We start from the raw sequence: 17,125 nt of genomic DNA, 5'->3' as shown, positions 1-17,125 counted from the left end.
GCGTCACTAACACACATTTTAAGGAACGATTTTAACACTAGAACTACCGATAGTTAACACGAAGCTGTTTTTATCAAAACCAGCCAAAATGACTAGTCTTTAAAAAATACGTGATAATAGAATATTTTTATATTTATTGATTTATTATTTTCTTACAGAAGGAATTCAATGTTACGTAGTACATTTTTGTTATTATTAATCCATCTGGGATCCCTAAACGAGGATTGACACGTTTATAAAATTGTAGAACCAGTCATTTTGACTGGTGTGGTAGTGTTAGTATCTAACGATCTAGCGATCGATTCGGAATTTTCCTGATGACCGATATCGTCGTATCGGATGATACGCGGTAAAAATTTGAAAAACGCGTGACAAGTTGTAGAACACGAGGAAACTGGTTGATTGGGGTTCGATAAACAGATTGCAGGACCCTTTTACGCTTTGACAAGTACCAGTCATTCTCACTGGTATTGGTATAAGTAGCCTTGATACAAAATTATTTTCAGTTTGAATACGTAAAAAACGGAATAAAATTCATTATATTATTCTTTTAGTTATCGTTGCGAAAATTATTGTATCATTGGGGGAAAAGATATAACACGAAGTAGGAATTTTAAAATAAAATTGTAAAATCAATGTGATAGTTCCAGTGTTAATCGAATTTTAATCGTGTAAATGATAATAACGTTAGCACGCTCTAATACTTCGACGATACTAAATAAAATAAATGGCTAATGAAAATAAACGGACGAATTGTCTGGCCAAGATTGTCCTATTTTCAACGATTTTTCTAGAAAAAGAATGTGATTTCTTTCGATTCTGTAGACCGATGCATCTCCTTAAGGAACAGTAGAAGAAAACCCTTCGGCAGGGCATAGGAAATTCGGCAACTGGCCAATTTTCCAAATCCGGAACGATGACTAAGAGGTCGAGGCAAGCTCGGCCAATCGCGCCTCCGCTCAATTTTAGCACCGCCAATCGGCCGCCACCTGGTTCGAGAATCGCCACCCCGAGTGTCAACAACAACCACCTTCTCTTTTTCTCTTGTTCACCTTGTTACCTCGTGTCCTTCTTTCTCTTTGCTGATCGCCAGCCAGACCTCGGTCCGCATTTTGCCATCCATGTACCTACTCGCCTCTATCGCTTGTTTACGGATCACTCGATCGTACATCGAGGCAATCGTCTCAGAGATCTTTCTCGCGATCCACTGACCATCAAGGGGTTACGCAATCTGGTTGACCTTTGAAGATCAACCGGATGAAGCGGAGGATACACAGAGACGCGTATCGAAGGTGTTCGACGAAGGACTGTCCGGTTTCATTTCGGTTTCATTTTGGATTTCACCTTCGTCCTGTTGCACAGAGCGTCTCGGTATTATCAGCGTCGAATTCGGTACTGTCAATGACGGAAATACATCTTGGACTCGTGAATGTCTCGGTTAAATCTGGACAAAATTGTGTCAAGATAAAGTGGATCGACGTCACCGACTCTCGTATTTTCCAGCGTTCAAGTTCAAACTCGCCAATATTTTTTCTTCTTGTGTGAAACTCTACGTCTCTTGATACATCGATCAATAGATTTTTCGTTCTTTGCAAAGGAACAGTGAGATACTTCCACGTTTGCTTCGATTTAAAGAGCGCGTTCAATTTAATTTTGCAGAACTTGACGTACGAAAGGAAAGGAAGGCCACAGAACGGTACAATGGAATTGGGGAAAAAAAAAAAAACAGCGCACCATCGTACAATTTACGTTTTATAGGTTTTGTACATGGCTTTAACAATGTCGTATCTATTTCTGCCTGTCCTTTTGATTTATCCACTATTTTTATACCGTAACGTAGCGCGAGGTATTCGAGCGTTTCACAAAAGCCACGGAACAACCGGGACAAAAGAGCTGCAAGGCCTCTCCATACAAATTAAACAACGTTTAGTTTTATTATCACGGAAACGGTTCATTGTGGTCACGAGTCGATGAGCAGCACCGCCGTTTCTTTCTTTCTTCATCGCCGATCTCCTCCCTCCCCGTCTCTTCGTTCTCTCTTCTCTTCTTTTTTCCATTTTATTTCTTCTCTCCTGCCTCTTCCTCCGCGCCACTGCTATTCCCGGACGGCGGAGGATAACGAATCTCCTGTAAAAATTCCCTCGCCCCTGCAAGATAAATGGATCCTGCTTTCGAAATTACAATATGAATCGTGGCCACTTCTATCTTTTGTTTTTTTCTTTTCTTCTTCGGCTTCCTTTCTTTTTTCTCTCCATCTTCCGTGGAAGGACTCGAGAGGGCGAAGAGGAGGCAAGAGGTGGCAGGGACGATTTGTTTCTGGCCTCTTAAGCACCGGCCCTTACCTATTCATAGCTCGTACCAAGACGTTCGTTAGGTGAATGAATAAATTTCAGAAGCTGCCAGGAAATAAACGACTCGGAGCATGTGTTGCGCCGGAGACACCGCGAGTCGAGATTTTCCATAGAAAACGCTCGATTCCACGAACTCGCCGCGTTGTCGGATAAACAATGCTTTTAAAAAACAGTTTTCCAATGGCTGGCTATTTTCCACGACCGAAATTGTATCGCAGTCAGGCGAGAAGATGTTGGTTCGTTTTGAAGTCCGCTGTCTTATACCAATGCAGAGCGCACATGCAGTGGACAAAAGGACGAAATAATCCTTGTTCGATTTTGATTTTATTGTTCGACGATAACGTCGGTCTGTGATTAAACGATACGAATGTTTTAGGTTGTCCGGAAAGTGTCTTTCTGTTACAGACACGTCTTTTACAACGACGCATCTTCGTACAAACGTGAGACCTAATCTGTCGAACGTTGTGATCTTTAGTTTGATAGAACAAAATGGATCAAACGTAATTCGATAAAATAATATAAAAGGGAAAATATTGTGTATCCATTATTTCCTTATAAAACGAAAGAAACTTTTTCGACGACCTAATAGATGCGTAAAAAATCGATAGAGGATCGGTGAGAGTCGTTTGTACATGGAAATCGAATCGCTTGAAAACTAGCTCGCTCGTTCGTTGCAATTGGAATTCTTGTTCGTCAATTTTTGCCAAATAGCGTTTTTTACTCCTTAAGAGTACGAGGAATTGGAGCAAAAATACGTATAATTTTAGTTTCCGAATGTTTCTCTCTGTTTTATTTGAATTAAAAAAAAGGAAACGAATCAAACTACGTCGTTGTATAATCTTTTTCTTCTACAAACCGGATGTTACGATTTTTTTTAGCGAGATCCAACAGTGGATTCCAACAGATTCAACAGTGAGTTTCTGATCGCACTCGTTCTTTTTTCTTTTTTTTTATTTGGTAGACTATTTACAATCAATTCTCATTGAAAGTTACAAGTAAATCGCACTCGTTTTGAGAGAATTTTAAATATTACGCGAAAACTCCGTTCTCTGCTTAATGTACCGTATCCGAGGATTTGGCGAATGATTTCAGCGTGACACGAGAAATTAGAAGATTGTTTACCCAAACATCGCTGTGTTCTGTTACATCGAAAATATTCGAAATATTTCAACCGTGGCAAGAACTAAGAAAAATGCTAACAAAGATTTGATAAGCAAATTTTGCGCGTTATGTACATTTTTTTTATCCTTGTCACGAATCCTTGCTCAAACACCGCGCTCTGCGACCATGTAATTGTTCGCAACAATTAAAAATGCAAATAATATTAATATTGTACCGTGTTCGAAAAAAGATGAAGAACTGTACACGTTAAGAAACAACGAGATCGTACGCGTTAAGAAACAAACAATTCTTCTATTAGGTCGTCCGAAAAGTTTCTTTCGTTTTATAAGGAAATAATGGATGAACAACATTTTTCATTTTATATTATTTTATTATTAGATTCAGCTAGAATCAAACATACGATAATCAGTTATTATTCACGTTATAGTACCACGCCAGAATAATTTACTTATGATTCTCAATAAGAATTGATTGTAAACTACTTCCAAATAAAAAAAAATATTATTTTATCGAATTACGTATGATCCATTCTGTTCTATCAAGATAAAGATCACAACGTTCGACAGATTAGGTTCCATGTTTGTATAAAGATGCATCGTTGTAAAAGACGTGTCTGTAAAGGAAAGACACTTTCCGGACAACCTAATATATTGATTTAAAAGGAAACTTTCATGAGAGGAAGGAAGAAAAAGAGAGAGAGAGAGAAGAGTTAAAAGCCACGAAACAAAGAGGCAACAGTCTGAACATTCGACAACGACGACAACGACGACGAAGTGTCTTCGATTAAGGCATGCAAGGCCCTTAAACTTAAACGTTTTTACTCTGGTCTCGTTGCTTCGAGAGTATCTTTCGGTGAAGGAGGATAAAGAAAGAATGAGAGAGAAGATAGGCGGGTCGCGTAAATATTTAGGCTGTCCAGGCAGCAATGTTTTATTTCCACGATTCCCTCGGCAAATAAACCGATTTCGACGACGGATCGACGAACGAGATCGGAACATCTGTTCGTCACACGGCTATTTCAAGAGATTCTATTCGATCGTATTCGTAGCAAATAGATCCAATTTCCGCGATAAGCGATGTTAAGAATTTGGAATTTGATGTTTCCATTTGGTACAGCCGACGTGACGGCTAAGAGGACGGTATAGATACAAATATTTTTAGAACGATTGACGGAAAAGTTAAACGCCAATCACGGCCCTGCTATTGATTTTTAAAGAAGTAAAAATACAGAGATAAAAAAGGAAATTTAAAAGGTCGATTATCCATTGTATTCATATGCCTCGATATTTCACTATCTTCGATATTTGTTATATATATTTAAGAAGATTGTTCACTCTGTAAACTAACTTTTTACCCAATATATATTTACAATAAATATCTTGAAACATCTCCATACATTTCCAAATTATTTACCAAGTGTCCAGCTGGACAGATTGTAAAATACAAATTAAATAATAAACAAAAAATTTCCAAATTATTTACCAAATGTCCAGCTGGACAGATTGTAAAGTACAAATTAAATAATAAACAAAAAATTTCCAAATTATTTACCAAATGTCCAGCTGGACAGATTGCAAAGTACAAACTAAATAATAAACAAAAAATTCCCAAATTGTTTCCAAATTATTTACCAAATATCCAGCTGGACAGATTGTAAAGTACAAATTAAATAATAAAAAAAAAAATTTCCAAATCGTTTCCAAATGCTACCAATATGGTCGTGACAGTCTTGTTTCGTTACGATGATAATGAAATTTCAATTTACTTACATAAAACACACTATGTATACATAAATGCTTTCTGTAGTAAGTGTTTAAATACCGAGCGATAGTACGGTGTTGAATTCAGCGTGTAAAGCGATATACGTTGCATCGAACGCTACAATTACCAGATAGATGGGCTATCTATCCGAAAAAGGACATCCGTATATTGCTGGAAAAGGGAATCATTGAAATGTAAACGTTCGTGCTCCAGTACGCGTAGAGCATTCTCTTCGAATTAACCAACGGACAACAAAGACAGAGGTGAAAGAATGACCGATTTTATCTTTACCGGCAGCAGCTGATCGAACTGTTTCTATTAATCTTGAACACCTGGGTTTGAGGTGGGTGCGTGCAGTAACCTTCTCTCCTCGTGCCCCTCGTTATTTCTGCCTTTTGCGAACGAACGACTGCAACGATGCTTTTGGAAACTAGTTTTACTCGCAATTCGTGACCGATTTTATTCTTAAAATCGCGGAGAATTCTATTGGAAATTAATATAGTCGTTTTTATAAATATTTCGAGAACGTCAAAGATCTGTTTATCTGTTTTATCTGAGAACGGATTAAGATCTGTTTGAGAGGCGCTGAGTTATTACTGAAAATTCTCAACGCGAGAATTGATTCTAATTTTAATAAATAAATAAAAAAAAAAAGAGGCGCTGAGATTTCCAAAAAGCTCGTAGCGTGGAAACAATTTCTCTGTAGAAAGACACGTAGCAACAAGGTCCAAATGTTCCAACATTCCAATAACAAAAATTGAACGATCACTGAATCGTATAAATTTCCTTATTCCTCGCAACGAACATGCAAGTTTGTCTAACGGTACTATCTCAGACGATAAAACAATTTCTCGATCGTGTATCAACGAATCGTACGGTAGAACTCGAAGGCAAAATAATTATCGTGTCATCATCGATAGCGATTACTTCCGTTCTTCCTTTGCTTCTACTCTTGGTTATCGCTTGGTTATCCGAATAAATGAACGTTAACGGCGAGTTCTCACTTTGATCGATGACAAAACACGCGAATTGTCTATGCAGAATGGAGGAAGTGAGTCAGTGGCAAGCTGCGGATGGGCAGAAATATGCACAGTCGAGGAGATTCGAGGCAAAATCGCGGCCTGGTGTCACGGTCACCACCAGGAGAAAATTAACACCGCTGCACGTGTTCGTGACTCCGTTTCGCTTCCTTCGCCATCCTCACGTGCACTTTTCGTAAACTATTGTTCGCCTGCTTTAGCCGGTCAAGGGGAACTGCTCGGTTCCTTTATTTTTTTTTTTTTTTTTTTTTTATTATGAAAGTAGTTTACAATCAATTCTCATTGAGAATTATTCTGGCGTGGTACTATAACGTAAATAACAAATAATTATCGTATGTTTGATTCTAGCTGAATCTAATGTTCAAATCTAGAGGCTAATGTCTTTTTAGCCTGCGGATCTGATTCGTCGTGTCAAGTGAAATTGGCTAATTAATGGGTTTTGTTAATTCTTGTGTTATATCTGTTACTGAATTTGGATATTTCAGCTCGGTTCCTCTTTTACCGTGTACCGTGCAATTCCTTTTCTATCGTCTACCGTATAAGTCGTCAACTTGCTTCTGCATATTTCCATTGTCGAAGGGAACAGTTTCTTTTTTTCTTAAACGATTGGTCCCTTCTGTTCGACGAACGTCCTTTGTTGGTCGTTGAGCTTCTCAGATGCGAATCTTGTTTTTATCAATTATTAGTCCTAAAGATGCGCGCAATAGTTTTAGTCTTTTTCTCAAGCGTTCATATATACAGGGTGGTTGGTAATTGGTGATACAAGCGAAAAGGTGATTCTACGCGAAAAAAAAGTCTAAAATATACAATAAAAAATTTTTTTTAATTTTTTCATCGAGACAACGATCTGCAGTGAGATCCGTTATAACGAGACGCGATAAAGTGCACGCGTACCGAGCGAAAATTCAAAGTCGATTTTCTCGAAAACAAAGCCTCGAACGAAAAATTGTTATTCTATATTTTCGGCTTCTTTTTTCGCCTAGAATCACCCCCTTTCCGCTTGTACCAACCACTCTGTATATAATTACTTTCGGTCGACGTAATTTCCCAGGTTTTCCTCCAACCGCTTGGTTGATGCTGTTCTATTTGAAACGCCAACTTTATGATGCATCGGTGACGATAGATCATAGCCAGATCTCACGAAATAATAGCGAGCACGAATTATTAACGTTAACTTGGAGCGGGAAGTTCGTGCGCACGCGGCGTACTCTTCAGATCTCACACCGACAGATCATCGCTCATTCAGGTCGATGCAGCACGTTTTAGTCGGACAGCGGTTTCGGAATGTCGCTGAGATACGAAAATGTGCGAATGTGGTTCTTTCGCGGCGCGAAACTTGACAGAAATTCGAATACGAAACGGGGCAAATATTTCGAATTGATTAATTTGTTAATTCGCGATGAATATATTACGTACGAATGGAAGAAAATTGTAAAAGAGGTCCTACGACTTTTGCGTTCGTTCGATAGTTTCTTCCAAAGAATGATGTTTCTGCAAGGAAAACATAACGCGTTGAAACTTAAGATTAGTTTTGCCGAAAACAAATACACGCGAGAATTGTCGCAGTTTCTTTCGACCAAACGCTGTCGCTATATTCGAGAAGTTAAGATAAGGAAAAAATGTCATGTACAGACGTATGTCGCTGGAAGCATTGTTAAAGGAAAAAATTTACAGCAAGAAAAAAGATCGTATGAAACGCGGACAGAAGTTATCGTAATACTTCTACGACTCTAACTACGACTCCATTTCAAAATATTCAGCATTTGTGTCAATGCGAGATTTCCAACGGCATGAAATTGAATTTATTACTCTCTGAAGTTCTCATTTATTATTGGCGAAGTTGAAGTCGTAAAATTATTACGATATCGTCTGACTGCTATTGAATTTAAATATTCCCGATCTATTGACATTTTGCATCGTAGTAACGCACGTTCGTTACCGCTCTTCCCATATGTCGTTTTTCTTTTTCTTTTTTTTTTTTTATTTTTCTTTGCTATAATTCTAACAATGCTTCCACTGACACACGTTTATCTGACCTTTTTCTGTTTTTCTTATCTCGACCTATAGTATCTGTCTAATTAGTTGATAACTTTTGTCAATGTAATAGCATAGGTAACGACAGTATTGTAAACGTAGGCGTGAGAGGATTCACGTGTCATTAGTCGATTTGTTTATTCGTAGATGCGATAATAATTGCAGACGAATATCGTTATGCCGTTTCTACTATTATCCACAATTATTCCGTGACTATTCAAGATGAACAATGTGTTCCGTGTTCCATGTGGCGAACCGGATAAGTTACGAAAAATCGAGGCTCGTTACGCAAACGTACGCAATGATCGCGTTGCGCAATCTCGGCGGGACGAGAGAAAGAGAATCACCGCGAAACGACAACGCATCAATTACTCCGAGCAAAACGACGATCATCGTGGTTGCGATCATTCACGGTTTAATCGGCGTTATTTCATGTCTATTTTCACGATTGTAGGTACTTAGGCGAGGTCCGCTGACATCATTGCGAATTGAACGTTCACCACTCGCGGCTTTCTTTCCATCGATCGCCGATATCGAGTACGATCGCGCATTTAGAAGATGCTTTCGTTACTCCGATCATTTTTCCAAGCCAGAGTGAAAATTCCACGCGAAATATATCGACATTTGCGAGAGCGAAACAGATTATAGCGCGATTTTTCCACGAAATTTCTAACAATGTATCCTGATTTTACAAACTTTTTAGCCAGAGTTATGGGACAATTTATAACGAAAATTACTTATTCATAGACTACCTACAGAGTCTCTAAAACGCGAGTCAAATAGGCAATAATATTTCAAACCAGTCTAGTCACAATAATATCCCTTTTGATCTTTGATTTTTCTTTGATTTATACACTTTACTAGCATTCGTATGCTGTTGCTATACATCGTGTAGTTTCTACGTATTTTCAAATTTGTCTTCAACTTTGCCAAGGTAATGATAATCGGGTCTCATTGAAGTATTAATGACATTTCGCAATGTTTCGTATAACACACATAATTTATTCGTAAAAAGTTCTTGTAAGTGTTCGAATGTTTTTACCTACTTCTGTATAAACAGTAAACATATTTATCTTCCTATTTGAAGAATCTAATAGGACATTCATAGACTAGCTACAGAGTCTCCAAGACACGAAAGCCAATAATATTCTACTCACAACAATATCGCTTTTGATCTTTGATTTTTCTTTGATTTATACACTTTACCAGCATTCGTATGCTGTTGCTATGCATCTTGTAGTTTCTACGTAGTTTCAAATTCGTCTCCAACTTTGCCAAGGTAATGATAATCGGGTCTCATTGAAGTATTAATGACATTTCGCAATGTTTCGTATAACACACATAATTTATTCGTAAAAAGCTCCTACAAGTGTTCGAATATTTTCACTTGCATCTGTATAAACAGCAAGCATATCTATTCTTCCTATTTGAAGAATCAAATACAATGTGTAATATCGTCCAGTATATGAATGTAACAAAGCGTAATAGCAACTTGCCTAACACCGAACCAATTCACTGCGATGTTAACCCGCTTACGTAACCCAGATGAGATGGAAACTACAAGTTGCATTCATGTGTATCGCTCGGTAAACATGATTCTCGTAATTGGCAACAAACGCCTATCACAGCTGAGAAAAACAAGATTCTAAAACGTGATTTAGCGACTCAATAAGATAAATCACAGACGAATAGTTTATGGTATCGGGCACGTAAAAAATTCTGCGTTTCAATGATCCGTTTTCAATTAGCACGGTTTATCGTACGAATTTACGTCAGAAATTTGTCGAATTGATTCAGCCTTGGAATTGTCTTCCAATCTTGAGGAAAGAATCCTTCGTGGGAATCCTATCGTTCCAATTATAGTCGATAAATTTAATTAACTTAACCGACCGAAGGTCGAGGAACGAAAACGACGTGCAAATGTAAAAAGTCGAGAATTTAAAAGCCCGAATATACAATTAGCAATTAAAAAGTTGGGAGATTTGAGTATTTGGGAAATGTTGATATTTGAAAATTTCAAGATCTATGCGTCCGTGATTTAATATTTAGGAATTTCCAATGCAAGTTTAAAAATCTAAAAGTCTGAAAACTGGAGAATTGAAAATTTTAGAGAAATTTAATATTAGTAGAAATACGATATTTGAGAGTGTAGAAAATTTATTTCTCAAAACCGACGATTTAATTTTTCATAGCTGTTGTTATTTTTTCTCTATTCTTTTTATATTTCACTAATTTTATATATTCCATAATATGTCCCATATAATTCCATAATAGATCTAATCGAATTTAAATGGAACAGTTAGAATTCTCTTAAATCCTAAAATAAATGTAGCTAAGAAAGAAAACAGACAGCTACCAAATAGCAAAATAAATTTACTTCCTCGAGTGAAAACGTTTATTAGAACGGAAGATAGTTTGGCAAGGGGGTTGATAGAATAAGGAAGATAATGGTAAGTAATGTAATTACGTTGCAACTATAGCGTAAGTATGTTCTAAATGCATATCGTTCGTAGGAGAATGTTCTTCTTTTTTTTTATTTGGAAGAATTTTACAATTAATTCTCTTTTTTTTTTTTTTATTAAAATTTGCAATCAATTCTCGCATTGAGAATTTTCAGTAATTTTTCTAGCGTGGCGCAGTGACATGGCTAATTATATATAGATAAGTATAATTTGTAAGTAAGTATTATAAATAAGTAAATATTACTTAATTTAAATAACTAAATCAATTCTCATTGAGAATTATAAGTAAATTATTCTGGCGTGCTACTATAACGTGAATAACGTGAATTGTAGCTAAATCTAATGTTTAAATCTAGAGAGTACTGTCTTTTTAGCCCGCGGATCTTATCCATTGTGTCAAGTAATCGAGTAACTAGTGGGTTTTGGTGATTGCCAATTCTTATGTTATATCTGTTACTAAATTTGAATGTTTCTTCTTTAATTGTGGCTATCTCAAGGTCACTATGTATTGTTTCGTTGGTAACATACCAAGGTACATCTATTAAGGATCTCAGAGTTTTTGATTGGAATCGTTGAAGAATTTCTATGTTGGAATTACTCGCTGCTCCCCATAGTTGGATCCCATAGGTCCATACAGATTTTAATATGATTTTATATAGCATTATTTTACTCTGCACGATTAAGTTTGAACGTCTGCCAATGAGCCAGTAAAATTTTGTTAGTTTTAATTTAAGTTGCTCGGATTTATCTACGATGTGACCAAGAAGAATGTAAATCGCAAGTCGTTCTAAGTTACAAGACGTGGATGGTACAAATAAATAACAATATCAAAAGAAAAGATATGACAGCGATGAAACGGTGTCAAACGTCGATCGACGCGTACACGCGACATCGATCACCTCCTCGATCTTGATCCTGGAGATGTCGATCTTTATCTTGAAACGATCGTCGATGAGTCAATCGACTGGAATGCTTAAGATCGACTGGCAAGTGAACGCTTTGGTCGACCGTCGTGCGATTTGCATCGGATCCGCCCAGATCCCGCCACGAACTTCGAAGATTTTGTATCGCTTACGATCGGTATCCGCATGATCTAACGACGAATGACTACTCGTGCAAGGTGCACCGACTGGCTTACACAAACGCGTGAAAAATAGAGGAATACTAGCGAAACCTTGTAACTGAAATTAAAATAGGAATCTTGTGGTATAATTCCTTGAAAATACGGTGACGAATGATGGATGAGGAGAATTTACGAATGACGGAATTGGAGTAAAGGTCTGAAAATGTGGCGAGGTTGATGCAGTGAGATTAATCCTTCGCAATATCACGTGACTCAGAAGTCGCGCAAACTATGTTTTTTTTTATTATTATTTCATTTGTACTTTACAATTTGTCAAGCTGCACATTTGGTAAATTTTCCTAACTTAATTGCTAAATAACGCGTGGATGGCTACCCACAGTGGGATACCATCTTTCAGTTTGACTATTTTATTTCTTTAGTGAGGTCAGTGAGGTGTTTTCTCTTTAGTCTTCTTTCTATGAAAGACGTAAACTACGTGTATACCTACATTTGAAGAATTTGTACTTTACAATTTGTCAATTGGACATTTGGTAAATTTTCCTAACTTAATTGCTAAATAACACGTGGATGGCTACCCACAGTGGGATACCATCTTCCAGTTTGACTATTTTATTTCTTTAATGAGGTCAGTAAGGTGTTTTCTCTTTAGTCTTCTTTCTATGAAAGACGTAAACTACGTGTATGTCTATATTTGAAGAATTTGTACTTTACAATTTGTCAAGCTGGACATTTGGTAAATTTTCCTAACTTAATTGCTAAATAACGCGTGGATGGCTACCCACAGTGGGATACCATCTTCCAGTTTGACTATTTTATTTCTTTAATGAGGTCAGTGAGGTGTTTTCTCTTTAGTCTTCTTTCTATGAAAGACGTAAACTACGTGTATACCTATATTTCAAGAATTTTATTTGCTTCGTTGATCTGGTATATTTCGTCTTTGCGTTACTATAATCCAGTCTAACAGTCTCATTTTTCATCCGATTATACATTCTCGTAATATTAAAAAATATCTCAAGCTCGAGCAAGTATGAGAAAATTATCGTTGGTAGACGATTTCCTACTCATACATACACGTGATTTCCTCTGTCAATTTTACTTCGACATTTCGTTAAAGTGTCAAATAGCGTGTTTTATTTGTTCAAGAACGAGAGCAAGATTGAGATATAAATATTGGAAGATCACAGCGGAGTTGATATTTATCGTAAAATATTCCTCACAAAGGATATTTTAAACAATCTAATCGCGTACTTTACACGAAGGAAAAGTTACGTGTATTGGTTAGATGAGGCGCGCTATGTATAAAGTGATCTGTAGCTCTTCTTGGTATTATTTTCCGCAACGTTAGTCATAAAATTGATATTAACGTCAAATACGAAGTATACAGAATAACGTGAAATTAGGAACACAAGTTGCAAACAAAATTATAGTCGTTTGGAATCAGCCCAGCTGGGAAAGGATTAATGGCTGTGACAAGTGGCGGTACGAATCCACGATTAGAAATCTCGTCAGCTTCAATTTCTGAGCGGTACCTGCACGCACCTCATGCAAATTACCTGACACAATTGCATTCTCTTTCGCGTACCGATCATTTGCGAACATTCTTTCTTACTGAATCATAGGTATCCTTTCTTCTTCCCTTATTCCAAAAAGAAAAACGCGAGATAACGATCGCTGTTGGATCTAGAAGACATAGATCGTGTAACTGACTCATAAAATACGATATTAATCGTGCGAAGATAGAAGATACCAGAGACTATTTTTCCCATATTTAATTCATTCAATTAATTTCAATTAATTTCCGAGAAGCGAAGAAAAATGGAAAAGCAAGTTGCAGTAATTTATTATAGGATCTAATTATCGGTTGATAGATTAAATTAATAGATCTAGGCACAGACAGTATAAATATGTATTCGTTAATTAGCATAGGCGATATGTCGTGATATAGTTAATAGAAAATCGCCTGTTTTATATTCAACCAACAATAGGAAGCGGACGTGTAACAGGATAATTGAGACGTAAAAAATAGCGTGAAATAGTAGTGGCGAAAACAAACCGAAGAAGCAAAATATTTTGTAATTCCTAAGGAAACCGAGAGACGCGTTATCCATCTAGAAAACCAGCTCCTCCTACCAATTCCAATCTGAAAAATAACTCCTCTCAAATTTAATTTATCGTTCTCGTCTTCGTTTCTCGTCTTAAGAAACAAGGAAAATCATTCTTCGCAGTATCGAAAAATAGTTCATTCTCCGTGAAAAATTTCTAAGTTTGTAGCTTCGTCAAAAAAAAAAAAAAAAAAGGAAAAAAATAAAAGATACCTTTTAACGTCCCGAGCTCTTAAGAGCTCTCGTTTTGGCGATAAGGCGTGACTTTTAAAAGAGAAAGAGACTGGCCTAGAATGGTTAAAAGTCGGGAAAAGTCATTAAACCGCATAATTCAGCAAAAAGTACAAGCGAGCAGCTCGCTACGACGGAAAGAAACTGTATATGGTAAAAAGGGAAGAACAAAGTTTCAACAGATAAACAACGACGTATCTCGACGCTAATTGTGGGTTAAGTAGAAAACAAACGACGACAAAGTATTGCGCAATATCGAATGCATAATGCGCGTACTGAAACGTGCAAAGACCGTGAAAACGAATCGCCGATGCAACCGTGGCTACCAGCTATATTAATTATACATACGTTTATAGGCGAGCAACTCGGAAGAGCAGAAGCGTGGTAGTGCAACGACTAAACGCGTCATCGTCGTCGATCCTCCTCCGGTTCTCCATCCGGCTGGCGCCTTCGGCCGAGTCCGCATGTAAATTAATAAACGACCGATCTCGACCACCGAGAGACGAGAAGAGAAGGAGAGAGAGAGAGAGAGAGAGAGAATCGTCGTTGATCGCTGCTGTCCTTGGCACGTTTTCTTTTAAGGACCGGCCACGTTCAAGCTGAAAAGTACCGTTCTTCCACGAAATCGCGATCGTGTTTCGTTGCGCGATTCGTTCTTAATTCGCTCTCGTTGCCGGATGTTTTCTAAATCGAGATTTTTTATTTGTCGTTTCTCGAGAGGATCTTGCTCGTTTCTATCCTCGTAATTATTCAACCAGCTTCTTTTTTTCTTTTTCTTTTTTTTTTGTTTTTCTTGCTACTTGCCGGTTGTTTGCCTCGTATATTCGTAAGGTTGTTTTTATCGCGTTAGGATTCTTTATTTTTACGTTTAACGGTTTATGTAAGGAGAAAGGTTTGGTTTTAACGTTTTAACGGCTTACGTAAGGAGAAAGAGCGAGTTTTCAGCGTTTTAGAAACGTGGAATTTATCCTGCAAAGGCAATCAAATTTTCAGTATTTTCGAAATAAAGATCGAGAGGATCGAAAAAACGTGGAGACAACGAACCGGAGAATCGAATGATTCGTTTTGGAAATGTTATTTCTAGCTAAGATTTGTTGGTCTTAATCCGTGTTACATATCGTGTATCATATTTTCTAATAATAATATTATATGTAAATAATAATTGGAAATGAAGTGCAATAACGTTGACTATCGACGATACCAATCGACAGGGTTGATATTTCAAAACGAAATGTTTGAGGTTATCCGATAGTTTGCGCGCGAATGTTTTCAGACTCGATACTAAGTCCGAGACTGAACTTTGTTCCAGCCAAGATCTTTTCTTGCCTCCGCGGTTTACTATTTCATAAACAGGACGTTCTCTTAAAATGTTATCGTTGTAATGCAAATTCCTCTTCTTTCTATTAACATTTTTGGAAAGAAAAGAACTGCCGTCCGAGAATAAATGTTTGCTGGCGTTTTAAAGAGGAAAACGTCCGGTGGAAGTCAAGGTGAAACGCTGAAACGCAGAAGAAAAAATATGCAAATGAAGAAATTGTCGAGGAAGATGAGCCGACTAGATGCAAGCAGAAAAATTGCTTTTTATTCTATTTTATTGCCATCAGTTCTCATTTACGTACATTTACGCGTTTAAAACAAACAAAATGTTCAGATTCTTCGTAAACTAACCAAACAGCATCGCCATAACAATTTACAATGCGACGACGGAGTTTCATGGTTGAATTATTTCGTACCTACGTTCTCTCCACCCAGGGAAACACCACTTCTACCAAAATACATACCTCGAACAATCGATTCCATAAAAAATAACGTGCTCTTTATTCCATGCCATAAAACGACACAGGAATTGGAAAAGGGAAGCCATGCCAAGCCATCGAACGCGACAGGGACATTTCGAAGAACGATATAACAATAGCACGAGACGATAATTCTTGCAATTCGCTAGAAAATCCCAACGTCGACAAAATTTGCTCGCAGGAGAAGCAATTGGGCGCGATTATCGACTTGATATGAGAACCACTGTTCGGCTGACAGGATGTGGGAGGCGAATGTCAAGGCTAAACACTCGTGGAAACCCTTGCCCCTCGATTCCCTTAGTCCACCTCTCATCCGATTCTGTTTGTACTCCGATTTTCGCCTTCTTTTTAACTGTCCTCCACCTCCGTCTCTTTCTCTCTTTTCGCTACATCCACAGAGCTACAGAAAATAATTTACGAAAGAGCAGACCGTTGTTACGCTCCTGCGGGCTGCGCGCGACAGGCCTGTTCGTTTCGTGAAAGAATTCATAAGACTCATGCGTGCCATGACATTCTTTCTCTCTCTCTCTCTCTCTCTCTCTCTCTCTCTCTCGGTTAACCCTGCCTCCAATTCTACCTTATTTCCTCGAGATTTATCGTTATCGCGTGCGAACATCGCGATCGTAGATCGTACGACTGAGCGCCAATTACGAGGTGCCAGGCTTACGCCTATGTACTCTTTGTTGAAACGTTGCTCGTTGTGCTTCCAGGGAACTAGGCAACGTTCAGGATGTTTGAACGTTGAAGAGCGCGTTTTCGAGGTTGTTCGATTGTTTGCAGGATTTATCGCGACAGTTTACGCACTTATTCTTCGGGTTAAGCGTTAAATTAGGTGCCCGCTGAGAAGCAACTACGAGTTTCGTTGATGTTGCACGTTGCTCGAACAAGCGTGAGAAGAGCGTCGCAACCTTGAAACTCAATTATATCGAGTGCTTAATCTCGACGGAAGAAAGAAACGTATTCAACGAGTTCTCTGTTAAAATTACCAAAAAATCGTGATAAAGGAATACGTCCGAGTAAACGGAGTTTTTCGCGCGTACGAATGATACGAAACAGGAGAGACGATAAGCCGTTGACTCGATAGAAAGTCTCGTTCCTCCAATTTTTCTCCCTGTTTCCTCTCGTCTCCGTTGCCAGTAACA

At 37.8% G+C, this 17,125-nt stretch overlaps 1 long non-coding RNA gene across 1 annotated transcript; it reads right to left on the bottom strand.

Moving 5' to 3' along the window:
- Positions 1–1,735: 1,735 nt before the first annotated feature.
- LOC117234079 lies at positions 1,736–14,973 on the bottom strand. Its single transcript, XR_004493470.1, has 2 exons — positions 14,536–14,973; positions 1,736–2,699 (listed from the first exon to the last, which is right to left on the bottom strand). It is a non-coding gene; the product is annotated as an uncharacterized LOC117234079 (long non-coding RNA).
- Positions 14,974–17,125: the final 2,152 nt, after the last annotated feature.

Source organism: Bombus vosnesenskii, unplaced genomic scaffold (genome assembly GCF_011952255.1).
Source record: "Bombus vosnesenskii isolate JDL3184/JDL3185 unplaced genomic scaffold, Bvos_JDL3184-5_v1.1 scf7180000013302, whole genome shotgun sequence".
NCBI lineage: Eukaryota > Metazoa > Arthropoda > Insecta > Hymenoptera > Apidae > Bombus > Bombus vosnesenskii.
The sequence above is the reverse complement of the archived record's forward strand: the minus strand, read 5'-3'. Positions and strand labels throughout refer to the sequence as shown.